Genomic DNA, 13,594 nt, shown 5'->3' on the forward strand with positions numbered 1-13,594 from the left:
GTGATGATTCATCCTTGTGCTCTTTGCTGGCCCTTCTTTGGCACACATGAAAGCACCCGGCCCCTCCACCATGCCAGGGCTTGGCCTCCCATGCCCTGCTGCCCCACATCCTCAAGGTCAGCTTGGGTTTCCAACAAAACTCCTCCTCCCAAGCCCTGATCTCCCATGGAGCTCACCTCTGCTCTCTTTAAAGCACCTTCCATCAACAGGAACAGACCTCACGGCATCCACATAAAGAATTCCTGTTCTTGATCTTTTCCTTCCAATTTTCATAGATTATATAAAGATTTCTCAAACACTCACACCTTGTTCCTAGAGAATGACATGCTGTGCTAGTCACTGAGTAAGATAAAGTCATGAGCAATTGCAAGAAGATGATGCCAATTTGGCATGGCCCTCTGTTAAATTGCTTAGCACTAACCCAAGTTTTTCACAAGACTGTTTTCAGATACGTGCCCAAAAAACATGATTATCTGGATCCCAACTCCACCATCACAGATTCTGCAGATTCTTGGAGAAATAATACACTTCTCCATGACATAGCTGGCCCAGAGATCCTTAAGATGATATAAAATTAATAGAAGTCATGTTTTTTTCCTGTGTCTGCTGCTGCAGTGTGGTATCTCACCAGACCTACTGAAAGCTATTAGTGCTTCCATGCCCCAGGTTCTGATGACAGCTGGGAGTGTCACTGTGCACTGGAGACACTCCAGTTCCCTGGGAGTGGACTCTGGAACCTCTGAAATGGTCGTTCATTGGATTTTATCTCATTGCAGCTCTGTAGAAAACTGCCCAGGATTCCTAGTCCTTACCTGAATTGTACCATTCTGTGAGCAAACCCATTTAAAGAGTAATGACAAATTCAAAACCAGCTTGAAAAGAACCCAGCATTCAAATTATTGACTCTCTGGGCTCTGTAAAGACCATTTAATGTAATTTCCTTTCTTCTGTAACATATCCCAGGCACAGGCAAATTGAGAGGTTTGGGTTTTTTTTAGGATGCAGCTTTGAAGGCTGGTTGATGGCTCAGCAGAATCAGGGCCCTGCATTCCACGCCTGCTCACATCAAGGCTTCAATACCATGTCTCAAGGACAAAAAAAGGGAATTTCCACAGGGAATTGTGATGTAACAGAACAGAAGCTGTTGATTGTCTTTATGATGACCTGGTGAGGTACTGGAATCTTCATTCCATATAAATGGAGCTTAAATTATTTATAGATGAGCTACTTCAACCACCAATTTTTGCGAGGCATGAGGGAATTCTAAATTTCACCACATTTCCCAGCTGGAGATAAAAACAATCTGGAAAAGATTTTCTGCTGACTTCATGGTGATTTGGAGCTGTAGTTTCTTCCTCATGCACAGTGTCTGTCACAGGTCAGAGACATGGATATTGTTACTTACATCAGCTTTCATTTAGGTGAAAAAAGCCTTATCTCTGCTCTGACCGAGACTCCTCTGATACCTGAGCTCTTAAAGCAAACAGCAAAACTGGATTTTGGTGACCTTTAAACTTGAATAGTATTTTTTTTAAAAAGCATGTAGCAATGGTTCTATTTTTGTTCCAGCCATTGATGATGACAGTTTTGCAATGATTTATTTCTATTTTTAAGCCCATCAGAAGGATATTATTTGAGACGATTCGTGTATCTCCTACAGAGATATTTTGGTACTTTGTTCTTAAGATAGATAGGGGTAAGCTGAGCTCCACAGAGCTGCATTTCACAAACTAGGGGAATACAGAAAAAAAACGAACTTGTGAGAACGCTTGCTGAAGATTCTGTTTATCAGTTGCTGCAGAACGATGACAGAACATGGTTTTAGTAATACATACTTTATAATACCAATCAATAAAGTCATTGAAATATTTAAGGCATTTCTTTCATGTTTTTCTTTTCATTAGAAATTCATATTAGACACTAGACACATTCTTTCAAAACACTCGAGAGTTGCAATGTTTTTTAAAATGATACAAAGCCTTTTCCCTCTCCTGTCTTATCTCAGCCCCTTTGTGTGTCTCAGGGTTCTTAGAGCACAGTGCACTTAGAAGCCATTAGTCACCTATTGGCGTATTTGGGAGGCTGATAGCTTTGAAAATCTGATCCTTGTGAGCTCAGAGTGCTTGGTCACATCGGGTGCACGCAACACCAGATTACCTGGCAGCACAAATACAAAGTGACAGCAGGATGTGGACACGACTGCCTGTGCTCGCTGCTGAACCAGCCCTGGTGCTCAGCACCGTGACAATGCTGACTGAAGCCAGAGCTGGGCAGACTGAGATGGCAAAACACCCAGCCTGGTGTCTGCCTCTCCAGGAGCATCCTCCAGATGCAGGCAGGGTAGGATTCTTCAGGACAGGACTTTCTCTCCTAAGTCAGCTCCTGGCTACAAAGAGCACCAAGGCACTGCCCGGGCACTGCGTGTTTGTGCTCCTCAGTTTCCAAGTGCTGTTTTCAGGCTGCCCCTTGTCACAGACATATTTTCTGAAAAATCCTTAGCTAGGATTTTTTCTCCTGAGAAGCTGAGAAGCCTCAGAGGAAAAGAAAAACAACAATTATCTGTTGCTGTGGAATGCAAGGGGTGCATCTTGGATTGCTCCATGTGAGTTGTTTCTACTTTATGACCAATCACAGGTCCAGCTGTGTTGAGACTCTGGTCAGACACAAGGTTTTGTTATCATTCCATTCCTTTCTTTTCGAGCCTTCTGACGAACTCCTTTCTCTTTTCATTAGCATAGTTTTAGTATATCATTTTCTTTTAATATAAAATATATCATAAAATAATAAATCAGCCTTCTGAAACATGGAGTCACGATTCTCATCTCTTCCCTCGTCCTGGGACCCCTGCAAACACAACTACTGCCCCTCACAGCAGCAGGAACTCTCCTCTGACAGTGGCTTTCCAGGTCCCCCTTTCTCAGTGAAACCTGGTGCTGGTGAGAAATGCCAAATGCCCATGGCAGAAATTGCTGGAAGTGCTGCTCACCCCTGTCTGCAGGGCACGTGGCAGTGAGAGCTGGCACACTGACTGGAAACAGGGTTCTCTGGAGGCTTTGCTTACCTGGGATTCTTCAGCTCCATCTCTGCCTTTCTCACCCTTCTCCACCAAACGGGGATTTCTCCATCATCAGCAATGAGAAAGAGAGAGAGGGAGGGAGAGACAGAGAGAATCCATCATGGATCTGGCTTCCCAGCTGATGCTCTTTGGCTTCCAGGCACGCAGGGAGTTTGCTCTGGGCTCGGCTCTGTCTGGGCCAGTGGTGCCATTGTTCCCTTGTTATTTGACAGAGCTCCACCCCACAATGCACAGCCTTGTCCTCTCCATCACCAGCATCTCCTGAGCAGGGGAGTAGCAGGGAGATGTGCTCTCAGCCAGCTGGAAACAAGGCAGAGGAGACCTCCACCAGCAGCTCCAAATCCACAAAACAATCTGCTCTCTGGAGGATGAGAGAGCCAAGACAGACCCAAACTGGTGGCTGATGGGATTTGTTTTCTTGCCTGATTTTCTTCTGGATCATCCCTGTCCTTTCTGCCATTCCTCTTCACTTCCAACTCTACTGCCCTTTGTGATACTCATCCCTAAGGTCAGCAGCTCTTTGTTCCTATCCTTTCTTCGCTCTTTCCAGCATCACCTTTTCAGAGGTGCAACAGGAATGACAGCAGTGGAACAATTCTAGAGTTTGAAGCCTATGGTCAGAAATGAGATACAAGGATGTCCTGTTGCCTCCCAATGAGTCTGACCCACCAAAGAACCAAATCTAGGCTCCTGCATCACTCAATCCTCCTGAACTATTTATGGTCTCCCAAAAAAGTCATTCCTGGTGCTTTTGCCTCCCCGAGGCGCAGACGGATGAGATTTCCCAGCTGGGCACTAGATGGCAAAACATCCCGAGAAAGGGAATTTCCCACCTCGGCTCTTTCGGAAGGGGCTGCGGGGAGTTTGGGAGTCTGAATATGCAGAAGTTGCAAATGCGAGCGCAGAGAGAGAGAGAGAGAGGAGGTGATTTGTATTCCTGTCCTACCTTTGGGCAGCGGTGTTTGCGTACACGCGTCTGAAGCTGTTTCCTCCTCTGCTGCTCTCCCGCTGACAGATTGTGGCCACAGAGCTTCAAATATGCAAACAGCAGCCCCTGTGAGGGCAGAGCCATTTCTGTTTGCAGGGATGTTCTGGTTCCTTGTGCAGGCACGGGTCAGGGGAACGTGCAGCGCGTGGATGGAGGATGCCCCAACCTTCAGCCCTGGCAGCGCTGCCATCCTCCTCCTCTGGCAGCTCCAAAGCAAAGAACAGGCCATTTCATAGAATCATAGACTGGTTTGGGTCAGAAAGGACCTTAAATATCATCTAGTTCCAGCCCCCCTGCCATGGGGAGGGGTGCCACACCAAGATTTGGTTGCTCAGGGCCCCATCTGTCCTTGAAGGTTCCCTTGGATGGGCATCCACAGCCTCTCTGGGCAACCTCTGCCAACCCTTTTAGTTCCTGCACACCTCTCCATGCCCTGTGTGACTTTTTCCCTCCTCTTCTCATGTCCCCTCTCTGGTGGAAAAGGTGCAGATGTTGCAACCTTGAGGGGCTGAAATCCTGTGTCCTTTACCCAGCAGGTTCTGCCCTCCACCATTCCCTGCTTTGCCCAGTGGCAGAGTCCAGAGCAGGTGACTGAAAGCCCTGGAAAGGGACAGGTCCTCAGCTCCTTGCCCTCATGATTCCCTGCTGGCAAGAGCCATCTTTTTATTCCACAGTGATCAGCCCCTGATGGGACTCAGGGACCGGAGACTCAAAGTGATGTCTCTCATTTTGGCCTTCCCTGCCAAAAGCTCTCCTTCCCCAGCTATAAAACATCCAGCACTGGGCTCTGCTGGCAGGTGGGATCTGGAAGGAGCCTACAGATAATTGACCTCAAAAGCTGCTTTTTCCTCCCCTTGTAGCTCTCAGGATGTGAATTCTCACAGGGACCTCTCCTGACTCTGCTTTTCCACAGCCCCTTTGCTCAAAGGCCCTGCAGCAATTTAAGGTGCTGATTTTGCAGATCCCAGAGGCAATACTGGCCAAAATGGGTGACAGCAGGCAGGGCCCAGCTCTCCAAACCCTGGTGCCCTGCATTGCTGGTGACATGTCTGGATGCAGACATCCCTGCTGCCTTGCTCTGGGGAAGCTGGACTGGAAGAAAAAGCAGCTGAGATCACCATCAAGGAGGAGATGTGAGGGGATTTGGGATTTGCTCTGAGCTGTGGGCACCCTCAGCCTGCATCACACGAGTCTGGTGGAGCCCTTTAATCCCAGGGGAAGGTATCAGAAGGGGATGCTTTGCCAACTCCACAGCCTGGCAAACAGAGGGGAAAATGTGCTGAAAGCTTCGACTTCCTGAGCATGTTCTGTGTCTGGAATCTGCCTGCAAAACAACTCAAATTTCTCAAAGGGGTTCATTATTCAAAACTATTTGCTGAATAATTTGTCTGAGTAATTGCAGGTCTGAAGCTTGTCAGCAAACAATTCATTGTGAGCATCTGGGCAGGCAGCTGTAACCATGCTCAGACTCTGGTCTGGGGGTGGATAACCCCAGAGTTGGGTAGGGTAGGAAGGGTAAACAAACTTGTTTACAAAATCAGGATCTGGAGAGAAAAAAAAAAAAAAAGAAAGAAAAAAAAAAATTGTAACATCTTAAAATAAGCTGCTTCCACCACGGTTTCTAGATATAACTGACCAAAACAATCTGGCAGAGAGAGCTGGGCATTGAGGACCAGCCCTGGGCTGCCACATCCCTGCACGTGGTGTGTGGCTCTGTCCTCCAGCTGCCCCCATGTCCCCGAGGGAGCAGCCAGAATGGTCCCCTGGCAGGGAAGGGAAAAGAGCAGGAGATGGGGAAGGAGGAGCTGCCTCCACCCTTGCAGGACCCTGAACACCATGGGAAGAGCTGTGTGCTGGAGGAACCTGTCACAGACCCTAGAAAATGTCACCCAGCAGCTCTGACAATTCACACACACTCTTGGAGAAGGAGCAGAGAGAGACTGGAAGCATTTCCACAATTCAGGGCTCAGCAAGTGCACAGTAGCACTGGGCTGGGTACCAAAGTCATCACTCAGGCTGTGTTTCCTGCTGAAATCATGAAATAATAGATGTCCAATTAACTGGCAAAGCAAGATGCAAAGAGAAATATTGCTTGCAGAGAGCTGGCATAATGCCCATGGAGTTATAATAAGAATATTTTATTTGCCTGGGCTATAGATAACCTATTTCTCTTCTCTCTCTTGCTGCCTCTGGCATTCCTGAGAGTAATATGGGTTTTCTTGGAATAACTTTTCTTTTCCAGCAATCTCTAAAGTCCTCTCACATTCCACCAGCTCAAATTTATTTCAAATACTGCTAGACTAAACACAGCTCTAATAGCTGGTGTTAGAGACTGGGGTATCTGACACACTCAAACTGCACAGATTGCAAATTTGAGGCTGTGGTACTTTTCAAAATGTGCCTGTGTGGGAGCAGGAAGGAGAAGAGGGGCTAACCTATTTCAGCCTTTAGAATAGGCAGAGCAGGAAAAGTTAGAGCAGAAATAGAAAAAGGGAAAAAGAAAAAAAAAACCACCCTAGGAAAAAAATTAATTTGCAGGGAAAAAAGCCAGCTTCACATTGCAGTTTCCTAAGTCAAAAATAAAACTACAGAGGTGCCAATAGGACTGGACAGATGTCAGCTCACCACCAACCTGCCCAATAAGTTATTAGAATCCAGAGACCATTGGATGCAGAAAATCTTGAGCACAGTGCCCTGGAGCCAATACAAGGCACGTACTGCACATCCCTAAAAAGCACAACAGGAAAGGTTCCAGCTGCAGCACGCCAGCCTATCAACTACACATGATCCAGATTAAGGGTAACTAGCACAAACTAAAGCCTCTGAACAAGGTGTCCAGCAAAATGAGATTTTTAATGGGTCAGTCCCTCCCTGCAGGCGCTGCAGCAGCAGCTGAGCTGTTTGCTTAACTTGTCATGGAGCCACAGCCCCGGGCAGGAAAGAACTGATTCCCTTTAATTGTTGCAGCCATTAACCCAAAGCCAGTCCTCTGTAATTCTCTGTCTCTGTTTGGCCCAAGAGTGTTTCCAAATCCTTAGGAACAAGTCAGCAGTTGTAGCCTGGTAAAACTGGAGGCATCAAGCAGATAAGTGACTCACAGAAGGTCAGAGCATGACCCATTTCAGAGCTAAGAATGGAAAGTCCTTTGCCTCTCAGCCTTGTATCCCAATTGCATTCCTAATGGTCTCTGATCTTGGGGACGGCAGTGCAAAGGAAGTTCCAACACACAGAGAGGAATTTATTTGAATTAAACTACTATTGAAACAGCCCAGAACATGACCTATGAATTCTGTTTCCTGCTATCTTCCCTTTAAACTCTTAAAATTTTTCTTCTTGAGCCTTTCATTCACAAAACTCTTTTATTCTTCCTTTCTTCTTTTGTATTCCTAAACTTCTCATTTTGCAGTATTTCTCTGTATTTGCAGAGAGCAGGCTGGAGAAAACCAAGAGGTCCATCCCTAATGGGAAGAGAGCCCTTAAAATCACCTGCCAGTTAATCCCTTTGCTGCTGGTGGCTGCCCCTTTCCCATCCTGCCAGCAGCTGGGAACACAAGGGTGGATGGCTGTGGAAAAGTGCAACGTGAGCTCGGGGTTTTGCTCTGTGATGACAGAGTGAGAAGGAAAACACAGGATGCAACTGGGGACTGGAAGATGTTTCCTCTGCACCACTCTGGGAGCCCAGCACAGCCCCAGTTCTCACCAGTGCAAGCCTGGTGCAGGTGCAAAGAAGCAATCAAGGAACCAAAAACACAATGAGACAGCCTTTTCCTGCCACTTCTTGACCTCATCCTTTCTCAAACCAAACACTGCTGTTCTTTCAGTGGGGGGAAAAAAAAAAAATCCCCTGTTGCTTTTGACCAAACAAGAAAAGAAGAAAAACAAACCCCAGTGCAGCTCCTGCTATCTGTGGGTGCCTGTGTGAGCAGGGCTGAGCAGAGCTGGGCCTCAGCTCCACGCTGTCAAACCTTGCAGCTGTGGGCAGGGAGCAGCAGCAGCACAAAGGCCTCAGAAATGCCTTGCCAGGGTCAGGCAGACCAAGCCAAACACGTGTAATTTCCCCATTTTTACTTGGAAGGCACCACATGAGATCCTGGAGGTGAATGTATAACATCTAATAACTCCCAGAAGGGAGAATCACAGAGTCATTTTTGTTGGAAAAGACCTCCAAGGTCAGTGAGTCCCAGCTTTGATCCAAGAAGATCAGAAGATGAGAGGGAACCCAGGCTGCCTCCAAGGCCATGCTCACATGTTGGTGCTGCCCCAGCTAATTAACTCCATCCTGATGGAATTCCTCCTGCCATTGCACTCCACTCCCAGTAAAACACACATCTCTAGGAGGGCCAAGAAAGGATCCTACAGAAAGACCTTGCTTGTGGCATCACAATCTCCATAGTGTGGGAACAGGCCTGTCCAAAGCAAATACCAGCTAAAAAAAACCCCAACAAAAATAAAGAAAAGATCAAACTCAGAGCTGAGAACGAGGCAGCCAATTGCTGTGTGTTCTTGCACTAAGTGGCATCCCTGCAAGGAGCAAGTTGGAATATTTTAGCAAAAATATTCCAGCAAAGAATCCATTTCTGGCAACGAAGCTGTATTGGAAATTTCCTTCCAATCGACATGGCCAAAAAAAAACCAGCTAACACTTACAGCAGCAGCCTAATGTGTACTGAAAGCTTATTCCTGAATATTGGAGGGAAAAACAAAGAGAGAAAAAAATAACACAAACCCACTCCACCCCCAAAAAACTTGTCCCCCATTGTCTTTTTAGCCTAAAATAATAAGAGCTAAATTTTCACTGGTGTTTCAATTCTGAAGGCAAACTTTGCAAGCAGGCAGTTTTCTTATTGAAAATAAAGTGAAAAGCACAGATCCCAAACCTGCAGACTTTCCAAAAGCCAGGAACTGTGCCCAAGCACACTGACCTTTTGCTAAGCTCTAAAAAATGTAATAAATGCAAAGTGCAACAGCATCTGGAACCTGTCCTGACATCTTGAATTCACATTCTCACTTGCTGATGAAAGATGCTTTGCTTCTTCTTTTAAACAAGTTTGCTCCCAAAAATCTGTAGCCTGGAGCCATGGCTGAGGGCCTGGTCCCATCCTGACCCAATTTTGGTACATGAAGGGCCCTCAGCACACAGCAGCTTCATCCTGCTGCTCTGCCTCTACCTGGTGCTGTGTGGTGGAAGAGAAACACAGTTTGTCTCTGTCTTTACAAAGAGCTTTTGTTTTCAGGCTGTTCCCAGAACCCTCACTTTCCCTAGGAAAATCTGTGTGTACGATGCAAAATCAATCCAAGAATTGCTTCTGTCTGGGAGTATCTGTGGAATAACACCACAGATTTTACTGCCACCATAGGCTGTACTCACTGGGAGGATCTGTGGAGTAACACCACAAATTTTACTGCCCACCACAGGCTGTACTCGCTCTCCTGTTGCACCTGGCAGGGCTTCAAAGGAAACCTGGTGCTATTTTGAGAATCCAAGAAATCCAGGAAGCTCAGATTTGAGGCATCCAAAGAAGAAGAGGGAAACCCAGCATGATTCCATCATTTTGGGATTAACTCCCAGCCCCACTAACCAGGGGCTGGATCCACGCAGGGCAGACTGGAGGGTGCAGCCGTGCCTGGGTTCACTCTCTGGCTGCTCAGGGCAGCTGGGAACAGGGACAAAGCAAAGAGGATCGGGGATGGACAGACAGAGGGACACCCACAGCGCCCCGGTGGCTGCACAGCACAAACCACCCCAGGACACCACGGGGTTTGCTCAGGAGAGCTGACAAAAACTGGGTTAGTCAAGAGAAATGTCCTAGAATCTAGAATCCGTTGCAATTGGGTATTTGTAACCATAAAAATGATCCTCTGCTGATAGAAAAGTGAAAGCCATCAATTGCATGTATTTCACTCCATCAGAAATGGGTTCCTATAAACATTTCACAGGTGTTCACCTGCCCAGAGCTGTGGATTGGTTCTGACACCTGACTGCACACACACTACATTCACACTCACAATACATAAAATACAAGGGAAGATAATCAAGAAACACAAATCTAGGTCATCCTGACCTGAAGCAAGAACCTTTATTCAGGAGACCTGCACGCCCAGACTGCTGCTGGGTAGCTGTGTCATGCCAAGGTGGGTTCCCCACTGTGCACAGCAACACCCAGCACTTGAGAAATGCTTATGTACACTCAGTTCACTGATTTATCATTAGCTAAAGGTCACCAAAGGCTTTGTAAAAAGCTTTATCCTCTCAGCATGATCATTCTAGGTGACAAATACTTCTGGTTTACCCAAGACACAAACTATACAGAGTCACAAATCAATAAAGCACGCAAAGGTTGAGGGAAAGAAAAACTGGAGACAGACAGAAGTGCCCAATAACATGTGAAAGGTCACTCTTGAGCACTTCCACCTCCCATGGACATCGCCCTGCTTGCAGAGAGTGACAGCTGGTAGAGCTGCAAGCCTTCCTCCCCCAGCACAGGTGAACCCTAGGCCACCACTCTTCTTAGTTTGCTCTAAATAACTCTTTGGTCCAAGTCCACAATGCCCAGCACCACTCACAAAGACACAGAATTTCAGATAATCTGTCCCCACATCCTGTATCAGAACCCCTTGGATTGTGCCTGCTGCATTATGATAAGCTTTCCCTACCTGATTTTTCAATTATTTCTTTCCTCCTCTATTTCAGCCCCTGCTCCCCCCTGGAAGAGCAGACAGGACAGGTCTCCATGCTGCAGCAGATGGTGCCTGGTTTCTCAGCAGCCCCTCTCACTCATCTCAGTATTTACCCACTGCACAGAACCCCCATTCTGTTTAGAGATGCCCTCCACTCCCCCCACCCTTTTTATCCTTCAGAAACACACCCCAGCCCAGCTCCACTCCCTGCTGACCACTTTTTTGGCCACCACTGCCTTTTTAACACATCTTCTTGGCTCTTCTCTGTCCCCTGCACTCCTCCCATGTTTTCCACAGAGACCTGTGTAGTGTCCAAACAAAATAAGAGTCAATCTCAATGGCATTTTGTTCCATCCATTTTGAATTCCTACAATGACAGAGAAATAAACACTGAAACTGCAGCTTCTCTGCCACAAAATGTGCCTTGGCCAAAGCTGTGTGTGATCCATCTGCCCGGGGGATAAAACATGGAATTCATGAAGGCACTGCTTGGAGGGTCAGGAGAATTCTCCCTCATTTGTTGGAACACATGGTCTGGGCAAGACTGGGAGTATTTTGATGCTGGCACAGTCTGAGGATGAGAATCTGAGACAAAATTACAAATCCCCTCATCAGGTGAAAAGTGCCAGCCCTGCTAATGGCATCCCAGCTGGCTGAGCACACTGTGCTCAAGAATGCCCAGCATTTCCCCAGATGAAGAAAGACATTTTGTTCAGATTGATGGTACTCTCTGTGCCTCCTCTTCCTCTGGAAGGCAGCCAGGGGCAGAGCAGGATGGTGAGCTAAGACCTCTGCATTTCTGTGGCAGAGTTTTGCTCACAGACCCATATGAGCCCTTGAGCTGTCCAAAGCATATGTACTCCTTGAATCAATGCAGTTCTCATGCCAACTGCTTCCAGATCAACCCCATGGCAGAACATGCCTGGATTGAGGCAGTTCTGCATGGCTTTCACTGCCAGCACTCTATCCCAACACTCCCACCCAGGTCACTGCTCCTCTGGAGATCCCCAGACCTCCTGTGGACACAGGAGCTCTCCAGAAAACAGGTGTCTGCCACTCCTTCTTTATGGAGGACAAACAGGAGGAACTCACCAAAGGGCTCTCACAGCTACAATGAACATCCCTGATAATTAAATGCACGCTCCTTGGCTCTGTCTCATGGTTTGAGGAGGAAAACATGGTCCATTCCATGAGTCTCTGGGTTCACATCATTCCCTACAAGGGAAATTCCTGCTGCCCTGCATCCCACCCCAGCCTGGGGGTCACTGTCTCTCTCCAAAAGCAATGGACCAGGTCCAGACCTTGCAGCCCAGATGGCAAGGACACAAATACCTGAAAAGCCAGATATAAAAGGCAATAGTCCTAAAGTATAAACAGTGAGAAAAGACTGATGAACAGCCACATTTACTTGCCCTGCTTCCCCTCTGGGGCAGTCTGCTAAAATTACTGCAGCATTCTCCATTAGCACCTATGGTGTGACTCTTGGGGATGTCCTGGGCAGGGCTGGACTCAATGATCCTTGTAGGTCTCTTCCAACTCAGGAAGAGAGTGAGTACAATTCTGTGCTTTTTAAATCACCAGGAGAGGAGAGGAGAGGAGAGGAGAGGAGAGGAGAGGAGAGGAGAGGAGAGGAGAGGAGAGGAGAGGAGAGGAGAGGAGAGGAGAGGAGAGGCCAACCCCCCCAGCTGCCGAGCATCCCTCCCAGCCAGCCCAGGGCTCTTCCACACCACTCCCAGCACAGCATGGCACTCTGCCACAGCCCCCAAGGCAAATGCTCCCCAACTCCTGCAAGGACAGACCTCAGCCTGCACAGTCTGAGCTGGATCCCCAATTTGCTTGAATCAAGGATAGAGCAGAGCTGCACCGTGCCAGCTCCAGAGCCAGCACCACCCATCCTCCCCATCTCTTTCCCAAGCAGCCAGGTATCAATGGCTTTATTAACTTCTGCTTTATTTATCCCTCTTACCCTTGACTAGAGGGTTTATGAGCAAGACCAGCGTGGGCAAGCCCTTAAATTCAAGCAACACGAGTTTCTTTTGAGGCACCAGAGCCCACACCCTCCCTGGCACCGCTGTGCACCACAGCCCTGCAGCAGCACCCTGCCAAGTCACCGGCTTTCCCCCGCGGGCGCTCGAAGGTCCAGCTTATGTAAGAGGGAACAAACTGGCTTTTCTTCACCACCCTTTCAATGCTGCCATTCATCCCCTGCCCTCCATCCTTCCAGTGCCACCTTGAAGGATGCAAAACACACAGCCAAAACATCTCTCATGTTGTCTCAGGGTGAATGTTGTCCGTGGGTGATGAGTCTATAGTTTTGTCCCCCTAAATACAGGTGAATTAAAGGGTTAAGGCAAAAAAGAAATACTGAGATGCAAAGGTACCCATGTGTTAAAGACACTCCCACCCTGACAAAGTCATGTCACTGCTCAAAAAACAAGGAGTTCTGACCTGACAGCCCTTTCCTGGAGGACACAGGGGCTGCAAAGCCAGGCCACATGCATCCCCCTCCACCAGAGAATCCGGCATCAAACAGCGAGGGACCAAATCTGTTCAATGGTTGTGTAAAGATTTTGGCTCTGATGCTGAGCAAGCACTAAAACTGGTTTCAGTTCTACCCAGCTGGAAACATCTTGGTCAAACCCCAGGTTATTTTTGCATCTGCACATCAGTTCTGCCTCGTTAGAGACTCCGTGCTGTCTTTGGCCAAGTGGTCAACCCCAGGGAAAAGCAAGCCAAGAGGGGAACAGGACACAACTTTGCAGGCTGAGCATGAAATGACAAAGCCAGGTTTATTCAGACACAAATAGCCTGCTTCAAAGCATTTTCCAGCCCTCATGAAACTGATATGAGCA

Source organism: Agelaius tricolor, unplaced genomic scaffold, assembly GCF_023055355.1.
Source record: "Agelaius tricolor isolate 1412-34295 unplaced genomic scaffold, bAgeTri1.0.p SCAF_19, whole genome shotgun sequence".
NCBI lineage: Eukaryota > Metazoa > Chordata > Aves > Passeriformes > Icteridae > Agelaius > Agelaius tricolor.